The sequence below is a fragment of the Meriones unguiculatus genome, chromosome 6, assembly GCF_030254825.1.
Source record: "Meriones unguiculatus strain TT.TT164.6M chromosome 6, Bangor_MerUng_6.1, whole genome shotgun sequence".
NCBI lineage: Eukaryota > Metazoa > Chordata > Mammalia > Rodentia > Muridae > Meriones > Meriones unguiculatus.
This window is the reverse complement of record NC_083354.1, coordinates 89,022,695-89,034,030: the sequence shown is the minus strand read 5'-3', so window position 1 is coordinate 89,034,030 and position 11,336 is coordinate 89,022,695.

The window sequence follows — 11,336 nt, the reverse complement described above, 5'->3', positions numbered from 1 at the left end:
CTCCTTTTTACCCGCTTAACTTCATGTTCCTTCTTACTCTCTTTAAGCACAAATAAAAAAAGAAGTTGAACAAAAACAGTAAACACATATGCAAAGAAAAACCCCACAAAACACATAAAAAATGGAAATCCAAAATAAGCAAGCAAAAGACTGGTAAGACAATCATATACCCAAACAAAATAAAATGAAGCAAATGCTTCCAAATTACCACTGAGTTCGTTAGTGTTGGCCAACCAATTAATCCTGAAGTGTGCTTAATATACTCAGTAAGATTTCATTAGAGAAAACTGAGTTTTCCTTTGCCATTGAGTAATCAGTCGCATATAGCTTCTTGGTTAAGGGTGGCTGCTGGTGTCCACTACCCCTTCTCCATCTGGATTGACCCTGTGCAGGGCTTGTGCCACAGTCCCTATAAGTGAGTTCTTATATGCATTAGTCCTGTTGGTATGGGAGACACTGCTTCATTGGATTTAATACATCATGTGCGGCCTTAAAATCTGTCAGCCTCCTCTTCCCTATGAATCCCTGAGCCTTGAGCAGACAGTGGTGATAAAGACATCCTATTTAAGACTGGGGGCTCCAAAGTCTCTCACTCTCGTTGCCTGTTTGTGGGTCTTTGTGTTAGTACCTATGTACTGTAAGAAGCTTCTGAGACGGTGGCTGATCTACAAGATAGCAGTATGTACTTCTGAGTTGTGTTATCTTACTGTTTTTTGTTTGTTTGTTCTGGCAGAGTAACAGTAAGAAGTTTTTCCCTAGGCACATGACCTATCTACTGTCAACTTCTTAGCCACTGAATGGGGAAGTGAAAGTTGCTGTGGAAACTCAGTTGTGCCATCTGAGTGTTTGCTTGTTTGTTTGTTTTCGTAGCAAGTGTGGGATGTGGGAATGTTTTTTCCCCATGGAAAAGAGCCTCCTCCAAAGACAGCCCCCATGAAAAGGCACATGATATTTGTCAGCTGAAAACTACCTCAATGAGGGGTGTGGGTTTTGTGAGCTGGACCATCTTTGTGTGGACTCTAAGAAGGGATAAATAGAAGTTCACAGACAGTGAGACAATGTGTTTTGTTGTTTGTTTGTTTGTTTTTGCATCGTTTCACTTTACATCCATTTGCTGCTTTTCCCAAAGAGAAATGCCCCAGAGAAACTTTTTGTGATGCTTTGCCGCTTTGGCTGACTTGTGCCATTTGGCCAGAGTCTTGACATTTTTGCTGAGTGGTACTGCTAGTGCTGCTGCTGCTGCTGCTGCTGCTGCTGCTGCTGCTGCTGCTGTCATTTGCAGCTTTACTGTTTGACTAGACTGCTGGTATCCTGATGACTGAGTTTGGCAGAACTCATCGGCCCTCATCAGCAGAAAGTAGATAAAAGAGGACTACAAACCCTTTTCATACTAATCTTCTACCTAAGGTCAGGGGGTTGGAAAGGAGGTAAAGGCACTTAAGAACCTTAAATAAAGTAGATGTTTGAAAAACTTAAGCCTACAGAATGGGCCTTAAGTCCAATATGAAAGAGCTGGTGGTTACTCCCATAACATTTGTGGCACTGTTACATCAGTATATACAGGCATGTCAGTGTTAGTAGCTGGGAGATATGATTGCCTTTTTCCTCCAGGAGCATGCGGAGAACTTTCCAGTATCATGAACACTCGTTGATAGTGGTAAACTTCTACTTAGGTACCCATTAGGCTTCTCCATTTTTGATGGCATTACATTCTTAGCTGCACACAGAAGCACTTATTTGTAGCTTCAGGTTTCCAGGTCTAATTAAAACCTCATCAGTTGTATCTGTCTCTTTAAATACTTAATGCTGTGCCACAATGCACTATATACACGATTCCCCCAGTGTCACATGTTTCATCCAGGGTTTTGCTGATGTCTTATACATTAATATTCTTATCCCTATTCATTCTCTACAGCCCCCACCCCGTGTGTGTGTCTGTCTGTCTCCCAAGCCCTCCTTCACTCCCTTCCTCTCTCCCTTCCCCTTTGTATGTGGACTGTTTAAGTTTCTTCATTACCATTTTAATTAGAACATGGAGTCTCACTTAGAGTCATCCTCATTTCCTTCTACGGGCTTACCGAGTCTCAGATCTCCAGTTTGTCTCCACATATGATCTTCTCCTTCGTTCTCCTCCCCACGCCCTCTCCCTAGAGTTCCCTCTTCATCCACTTCCAATGTCTATTCTATTTCCCCTTCAAGCATTCTCCCTTGGGCCCTCCTTGTTACTTAGCTTCTTGGGGTCTGTAGATTGTGATACAGCTGAAGAGGCTACTCCCAGCCAGGCAGAACTTCCAGTAGAGGGAGGGAGACATCAATCCACCCACCTTCAACCCCAAATTTACCCTGTCTACAAGACGTGCAGCAATAAAGATGAACAGAGATTGAGGGAATGGCCAACCAATGACTAGTCCAACCTGAGAACCACCCCATAGCAGACAATTAACCCTGACACTATTAATGATACTGTTATCCCTGTAGACAGGAGCTTAGCATAACTGTCCTCTGAGAGGCTCCACCCTGCAGCAGATCAAAACATGCTGAGACTCACAGCCAAACATTAGTCAGAGCTCAGGGAGGCTTGTGGAAGAGTCGGGGGGCTGGGGAGAGCATAGAAGTTCCCGAAGGGAACAAGAACCCTGCAAGAAGGCCAACAGAGTCAACTAACCTAGGCTCACAAAGGCTTACAGAGAGTGAAGCACTGGCCAAACAGCATGCATGTACTGGACCTAGGTCCTGCACACAGATGTAACTGATGGGCAGCTTGGTCTTCGTGTGGAGTCCCTATCAAGTGGAGCTGGACATGGATTCTGTTGCCTGGGGTGGGTTTGTGTGGGGAGTGGGGAGACTCCCCTTTTCTGAGAAGGGAATGGGGAAAGAGGGAAGAGAGTTGGAGGGTGGAACTGGGTGGCGAGAAGGGAGGCAGCTGTGATCAGGATGTAAAATGAATAAATAATCTAATTAAAAAAAATAAAAAAGAATATGGACAATCTACCATGTAGACCACAAAGCGCCCTATTTATGTGTTTAATGTTGGTCAACTCTCTTAATTAATTGTTGTCGTTTTTTTACTTATATTATTTCAGAGCTGATCACTTGTTATTGGATAACCAATTACGAGGGTTTATCCCCAAGGAAGACTCATTCCTCCTCTGTCAGCAGTCCTTGGCTTGCCGTCATTCTGTGTGTAGGGGCTGGGTCTCTTGAGATTTCCCACTTCCGTGTTAGCATGTCAATTAGTGTGGACACTGTGTGGATCTTGTTTGGGCAGTATTGCAGTGTTGTGGGTATAACGTCCACGTCACTTCTAGGAGATACAGTTTCACAGCTGACTTCCTGGCTCTCTGGCTTTTACAACCTTTCCAGCCCTTCTTGGCGACGTTCCCTTGACTTTAGGCACAGAAGCTGTGTAGTAGCTATATCTGTGGGGACACCCCATGATCAGGTGTTCTCTGTATTTTGACTAGCTGTGGTTTTCTGTGATGGTCGTTTCCGTGAGCTGCCATACTGCACAGACTCAGCAGATTGTATCTACATATTTATGCATGTATATAGATAACAATAATAAAGGGGGGGGGGAAGGCCCTAAATTTGAAAGGGATTTTGAAAGGGGGCTAATGGAAGGGATTTGAGGGAGAAAAGGGAGTGGTCAAATGATGTAATCATATTTCGGTTAAAAATTTAAAACTATTAAAAGAAAGCAAAACAACAAAAAAGGAATCAAATTACTACCAAGAAGTCTAAACAGATCAAAGCAATGTAATGCTTTGTAAACATTGTCCTGGATTCTTAACATTTAATCACCTAGTTTCAGGAGTTTTTGTAGTTTGTTGTCCATATGAAATCATAATTCAAAAATAGTTTTAGAAGTTCATTTTGTCATTTCTTTTTGTCCATATGAAATAATGATTCAAATAATTTAATTGTGAACCTATAACCATTTTATACACAGCTGAATCACTATGTACACATTTGGAGTTGCCCAGTATTGGGTCATTTTATTTAATATTTGAAACAATTGAAGTTAGGATTAATTTAAGTGAGATATGAATTAATCAAATTATCAAAACAAAAACTAAAAACTAAAAAGAGATTGCTCTTTGCAGGCCTGGCTCGCTAAATGCATACCATTTCTGCGTATACCACATGATGGCGCCACTTCAATTATCAATTACAAATACTAGCCTCCAAATCTTGATTTTAACTGTGCATCTTTTGAATACCACTAGATCTTCATAGATAAATCTCGGCCACAAACTTCAAGCACCCAGTTTGTAGGCCCGATCAACTCCATAACTGACTTTGACCTATTTAATAGTTAAGCCTTAGCTATCAATAATTTTAGAGATTCTCCCAGTCATGAAGGCTAGAAGCTGATGTTTCCTGAAAGATTTTGCCACCATCTTTTGGCACTGCCCTGAGCGCAAAAGAAAGCACACTATTCTTTTTGTACAGCTGGAAAATTCAGGGCAGTTAAGAATCTTCCACTGCGCCATTCCAAATCTGAGAAATGAAAGAGGGTTCCGAACAGGAAACCCAGATCAGAAAATTGCAAAATAGTGTGAAAGATCGAGAAATTATTCTTTGATTCACAAGGTAAAACTATCAGGCAAAATGGGTGGACACAATATTATCATATTCAAGAGATTTTTATTTAGTGTGTCATCTGCCATCCTTGCTTATTTGGTGTGTTAAAAGCAAGGACTTGCTGCCATGATCCCACTTTTTATATTGTTCCTTCCCCTCTCAAAGAGAAGAAAGTGCTTTAATGTCAGGCTCCATGCTCTGGGCAACCAATTTTTAGTAATATTTAATCTTCAAAAAAGTCCGATGATGTAATCATCTTTACTTTATAAGTAAAAGAGAACCAAACACTCAAGGCCTCTCATTTAGCAAGAAAGAGAGCAATGGTCCATGTGTGATTCAAGGACAGCACAGGCCCTTAACCCCAGTGTGCTTCCACGTGGCCCTAGAATGAGTGGCCTTCTGCATTGTCCATTTGTCAGCCTACATTAAAATGTCACCCTTAGTCATGCCTGTAAACTTGCTGCCAGAAACAGCCAATATACTCCCACTTAAAAATAATGGCAAAAGGTCTTATATCACTACCATGGTCCCTTGGCTGTCAGTGTATGCTGGGAATATCCCTTTCAAGATTCCAGTGGTTTTCTTAAAAGGACAATTTCAGAGAAAGGTTCAGATCTGTGTTGTACAATTTGAGGCATCTTAACCATGTTAGGATTAAAAAGCAGCAACGGGTAATTAGTTCACTCAAATGGTAGGTGCTGAGTTACATAGGTAAGCTCTTGGGATCACCTAAATCAGGAAAGATTATTAAGTCCAAATAAATGACTGAACTTAAATAGATTCTTCCTATTGGACAACTGGCCACCCTCTGCTCAAATATCTTAAATACCTGACAATTCTACAGACCAAGAATTAATTTCAGTTTTGAGCAAGTTGGACTGTTCTTTATATACTAAGAAGCTGGAGGTTGCTGTGAATGTTGATGTTCCTGGAAGATTGCTTACTTGATGAGGACTCCTTCAGACCTGGGTGAGAACCATTCTCTGGGGGAAGGGTCATCAAGAGAATTTTTGACGGGTCACATGCTATAGAAGAGCAATAATAGATGGAAACAGCGAAAGATCCATACCATGGGATTCATAAAGCCTTTCACCTATATTGCAATGAACTTAATCTAGTTCAACTTTGAGATGAAATATAAGTGTGCATAATTAAACAAGCTCTAATTTGAATTGGTATAGTCAGATAATGCCAGAGCTGAAAATTCTTAAAGCCTTAGAGTGTAAATATGTACAGACATTCTTTCTGCTGTGTTAACTCCTTTTCTAGATTTTGTGCATTAAAAAAACTATAAAATTAATTTGAACATTAAAAGTATCTAGAAAAAAGAGACAGCCACAACACTGTTTTGTACATTTTTTTTCTCCAACAGCTTAAATAATCAGTGCCACAAGGGGGAGCTAGCTGATATCTTTTCCTCAGAATACTGATTTCAAATAATGAATTGTTACTGTATTTATGTAGTTATGCAAAATACTCAATGCACACACATAGTTACTTAGAAAAATTAACTTTGTTACTGCTGTCTTCTCCAAAGTAACTTTTCACACTAATAAAATTAAATTTTAAATATGGTATTAGCCCATTTAAAAAGTCAATGTTGAGCAGACCAGGATGGTGCGTACCTGTAATACCAACACGTGGGTGGCTGAAGCAAGATGATTAATTTGAAATCAGTTTTGGCTACATAGTCCATCAGCGTCGTCTGGCCTCTGCTTTGAGAGATATAAAACAAAAAAAAAGTGTTAAAGATACATTTTAGAAATATGAATTAACATTATTACCAATATAATTTGCTTAGATAAAAAATTGGATAAATACAGTATTGCTTTAAACACAAAAACAAAACAAAAGTGCAATAAGTTGCACCTTTTGTGTGCTGAAATGCTCCTAAAAGCGTAGATATTTCAGATTCATAGAGCTACCAGAGTATCTAGTGTTGTTACTGGAAATTATGAATGTCTACTTATTTGGTCCTGAGTGTTCTAGTGACCAACATAAACTCATAAGACATCTATTCATATATGAGTGTACATGACTATATAGTCATATCTCCACGTACATACATAACCATGACTTAAGACAACTCATACCCCTGAGTCTCTACCGCCTTCTAGCTTTCACATTATTCTCTATTTGCTGTAGCCGAAGGGTAGCGGAAGAAATGGCAAGAAAATCAGCCTATTGTACAGGGTAACACTATCAAACTGACCTGTTCTAAGCAGTGGACGAGCACCCTTCGTATTTTAATGTGTTTATCTGCAGTATTTCTCTCTGAGGAGAGTTGAGTGTGCCTATTAATAAAAATGGGAATTTCTTAGCGACCAGCTTGCTAGGAATTATGTAGGAATAGTATGCCAGGCATATTTTATTTCATCTTTTTAACAATTTCAGAACTTAGATATTATCTGTGACACTGTTTTGTGGCGGGGAAAGCTGAGTCTCAGAGAAACGAAGTTCTTAGCAATGGTTCCTTGCTCTAAGCAAGGATTTGGGTCCAGGTCAATCTTATTCTAATGTTCTATCCACCACCACCAGCAGCAGCAGTTTGATGATATTGCCAAGTTCACAACTTCGATTTGTATATGCCTAGAGGAATATCTTTGGACATGTTTGGATGTGGAAAATGTATGACCTTCTTTGATAGATGTTATGGGAAGTAGAGGAAAGATGGAGAAAAGCTATTTCCATACTTGAAATCACTCTTGGAGTCACATGATTTATCCTTGAGCACTGCAGTGTGGTCAGGAACATGGGCAAAAGCCAGGCCACATTCCAGAAATGTATATGAACGATGGGATAGCTTGTCTTTGATGGTGTGACTCTTTGAAACTATTTGTCTAGAGAAGGAGTGGAGATAGGGGCTTGGGGAGGCAGGAATCAAACATGGCATGAAGTACAGCTTTCTGCTTAGACTCGTAAAATAGGTAAAGCAACATGTTTCTGCAGTGGACCTTCTGGTGATTGTGTGTGGTTATGTTTCTGTCGCAGTCCCAAGTGTAAGATGCAGGAACACATTGTCCATAGCTGATAGCAGCCTCTTGAAGACCAGGGATCTTTGTCAGCTGATAAACAGCCCTCTGAGATGAGGCAAGTGAGGGAGTGAGCGTGATCCTTGTCAACAAGAGACTGTCTCCTATGGAGGGAGTGGTTTGGGTCAGCTGAACACATCCTGTGTAAACTTTAAGAAGGTATAAATAGGAGCTCACAGACAGACGATATCATCGCTTCGTATCTCAACAGTTGCCTCACTGAGCTTCATTTGCTTCTCTCCTATACAGAAAAGCTCTGGAGAACTCGTCCTGCTGCCGCTGAATCTTGCAGTGTTTGTTGGTTTGCTGTTTGCCTGGACTGCTGGTATCTTGACAACATTCCCTGTCCATATTAACCTCTTTTACTCTCTTACCTAAGGTTGGTGGGTTGGGAGGGAAGTTTAAGAACCCCAAATAACATTTAAAAAATCAAAGCCTGCTTAGTTTCTTGCCAGCAGAGCCATGGTTGGTCTGACTCTCTACCCCTCCTAATGAAAAGTCCCTAATGATTCCCGAAGCTCAAATGAAGGATATTGAGCAGTGCTCTCTCAGACTTGTCACTTGGAAGAGATTGACCAACAATCAATCAGATCATTCTCAGTATATAAATAAAGGCTTGAAGAGCTGAAGCAACTTCATGTCTAGCCTTTGTGAACCAAGACTACTGAGGAGAGGGAAGGGTGGGGCTCAATGGACTTCTTATCTCTGAGGAAGCCTTAGGGTTTGGGATCAGAAATGATTTATCTGTTCTATCCAGGGTTTACAAAAAGGTACTCCTCCACAATGGTAAATAACAAGTAGGCTCAAAAGAAAGGCTCAGAGCTTGGGGCCTGCAGATTCTTACTCTTGAGGAAGATGGATTCCCTGACTAGATGCCTGTGTTGGCCCTTCCACCCGACTTTCACAAGTTCCTGTCTGAGTTGGGAAGAAACAAGCCAAAGAGGGATAACAGGAACAGATCTGTGTTACAGGCCTGCAATCCAAGCTTCTCTGAAAGCTGAGGTACAAAGGTCAGAAGTTCAGAGTCTGCCTGAGGCACAGAGTTTAGAACTGACATCAGCAACTTAAGAAGACTCATCTGAAAAAAAAAAAAAAAAGTAAAAGGAAGACTGAGAATTATTTCAGTGGTAGAGCACTTACCTGTAAGTATTTTGTGGAATGTGCTTCGTTCAATTCCCAGTACCACAGAGAGGCTGGGATGGGAGAGGAGAGAGAAAGGGACAGGGAGAGACAAAGAGAGATCATTCCTGCCATCACTCATGGCAAAGACAACTGAGCTCTCTGTAGGCTGGGTAGGTGTTGCAGAACATAACCAGCTTTCAGATCTCTTACCCAGCCTATAGTGGTGACTGCTCCAAACAAAAAAATCCTGTAATAAAAAGATGTACGTTTGTGGGACTTGGTAATGATGGGTGAAAGAAGTTAATATCTGGATCTCCTGGACAGACAACCACAGAGTAGAAGGGTCCTACAGAACCCACTGAGAGAGTTGACTTGTACATGGACCACACAAGAAAGAGCCCACGGGAGGGAAAGGATTAAAATCAAAATTGAGATTGATACTTTAAAGTAAGTGTAATGAGTTTTAGTGGCTCAGAGTGACTGGAAATTTATGGGATCTATCCCAGATGGTATTAAGTGACAAGAAATGAAGAATGGATTAGGCATGGTTGAAGGCAGTGACTGGAAGAAATAAATCCTCTATGTATTTCTACCGCACTGAGCGAACTGTTCATCAGCTCTAATGGGGGACTGGGGAATGTCTTCATGCAGCTGAGAACGGCCCGAAAATCAGCAGAAACTCTGGCATCAGATGAGATGTGGCCATGGTGGGCGTGGCAACAGTGCCTTCCCATTCACAGCCACACGGTTCTTGTCTATCTTCCTGGACAACTGCCCGGGAGTAGACCATGGAGAGATGACAGTGTATGTCTAATGACTGCTCAGGCTGCATTAAAGCGGGCAGCTCAAGAAGCAATTCAGACCTTCATCTTGAGAAGTCGTGAGAAAACAATCCACTTTTCCTGTGTGTGATTGATGTCTCCTGTTCTATGTGTTAGGAGGCATCATTATTTTTTTTTAAGGTCTAATTCTAAAAATCTGTCATGTTCATTCTCCCCAGTGATATGGATCGGATAAGATAATTCTGGAAAGGGTGTGATAAGGACCAATAAGAGTAGAAGTCATAGGTGTTGTGTTGACATATGTGGGGAGTTCTTAGCTTGTTGGGATCTTGACAGAATCTATAAGATGTGGGTGGGCTGTTGAGAACTGCGGAGTGGCTGTCAAAGGATGCAGCTGCTACTCCCTTCCTGCCGACTGCTGCCCTGTGATCATCACACCTGCTCCAGCCAAGTCTTCCAGTTTCTCAAGATAAATGAAAATTTTACTTTTTCATATAAATTTTATTATTTTTCAGCATTGGCAACTATTCAAAACATTTTGAGCTCTATCAGGGCCAAACAAAGCACATCTGTGGGCTGATATGGCTGGTGGGTTGCCAGCAACCTTTGGCATAGGTAATGGGAGAAGGTGGTCAGAACTGAAATATGGGATGAAGGCTCCAGGGTTGTTGGTCATTATTGATGCTAAATGGGCTCTGGATGACTCCCGAGCTGGAAATAAGAACAATGTAGGAGGTCTGAAAACTGGAAGAAACAAGTCAAATTCTGTTAATGCTGAAGAATGAGGCACTGGTACCCCTCGGAGGATGTCACGGACCACATGTAAGCCACAGGAAGGCTTCTTTCAGGCATCCCTGGGATAGACATGGAGACGAAGTACCAGCAGAAGCAACAATCTGCTTAGGTGACACACAGCTGGATGCATCGCCGTTGAGACCAAGGGGATGCAAAGTGAGAAGGAAAACCCAGGCACAGGACAAACCTTCCTGAAAGCCTGGAGGATCAAGGATACCTTGGAAGAGAAAAAAAAAACATTACAAATACAACTTTTCTAAAGCACAGAGAAAAATCGTTTTGAGCCAAAAGGCCAAATGTCTTCCTCTCCTTGGATAGTGTTTTGGGTGGAGGTGGACTGGACAAGTGCTGGCCCATGTACAAAAATGAGATCAGAGCAGGCTCCATGTGGTTCTAAGAAAATGCTACATTGAGAAACTGGCCTTGAGGTGAGTGTCATGTTTTGACATTGAATACAGATATGTGCATTTCTTTTAATAGTTATTTTTGCAAATTTTTTATTTGTGTACTGTATTTACATCCTTTTCCCCCTCCTTTACCTCTCTGCAACTCCTTCCAACTCCCTTCGGCTCAAATTCATGACCTTTTTAGCCTTTAATTATTGTTACATATATATTAATATCTAAATGAAGCCAGATGAGTCTGTATAGTGTTGCTTACGTATTTACTTTAGAGCTGACCACTGAATACTGAATAACCAGTTAGGGACCTGGATCATGGTCTCCCTCTCAGAAGCCATCAGTTCCCTGTAGCTTTTCATCTAGGGACCTGTGTATTTCTAAAAGAACACTCATCTAGCATTTGCATTGCTCAGTTGCCTCCTAATTATTCTCCCTCAATTTGAACTTGACCTTTACAGTTAGTTCTGAACTCAAAACCAAAGCCATACTGTAGAGACTTAAATCTGATCATATCACTGCCTCTGCTAAAAACTTTCACACATCTCTTTCATCTGAAACCAGTTGCAGAGCCTTTAAAAGGTCAAGGTCCCTAATCTGTCCTCAACTTCCTTATTTGGTGT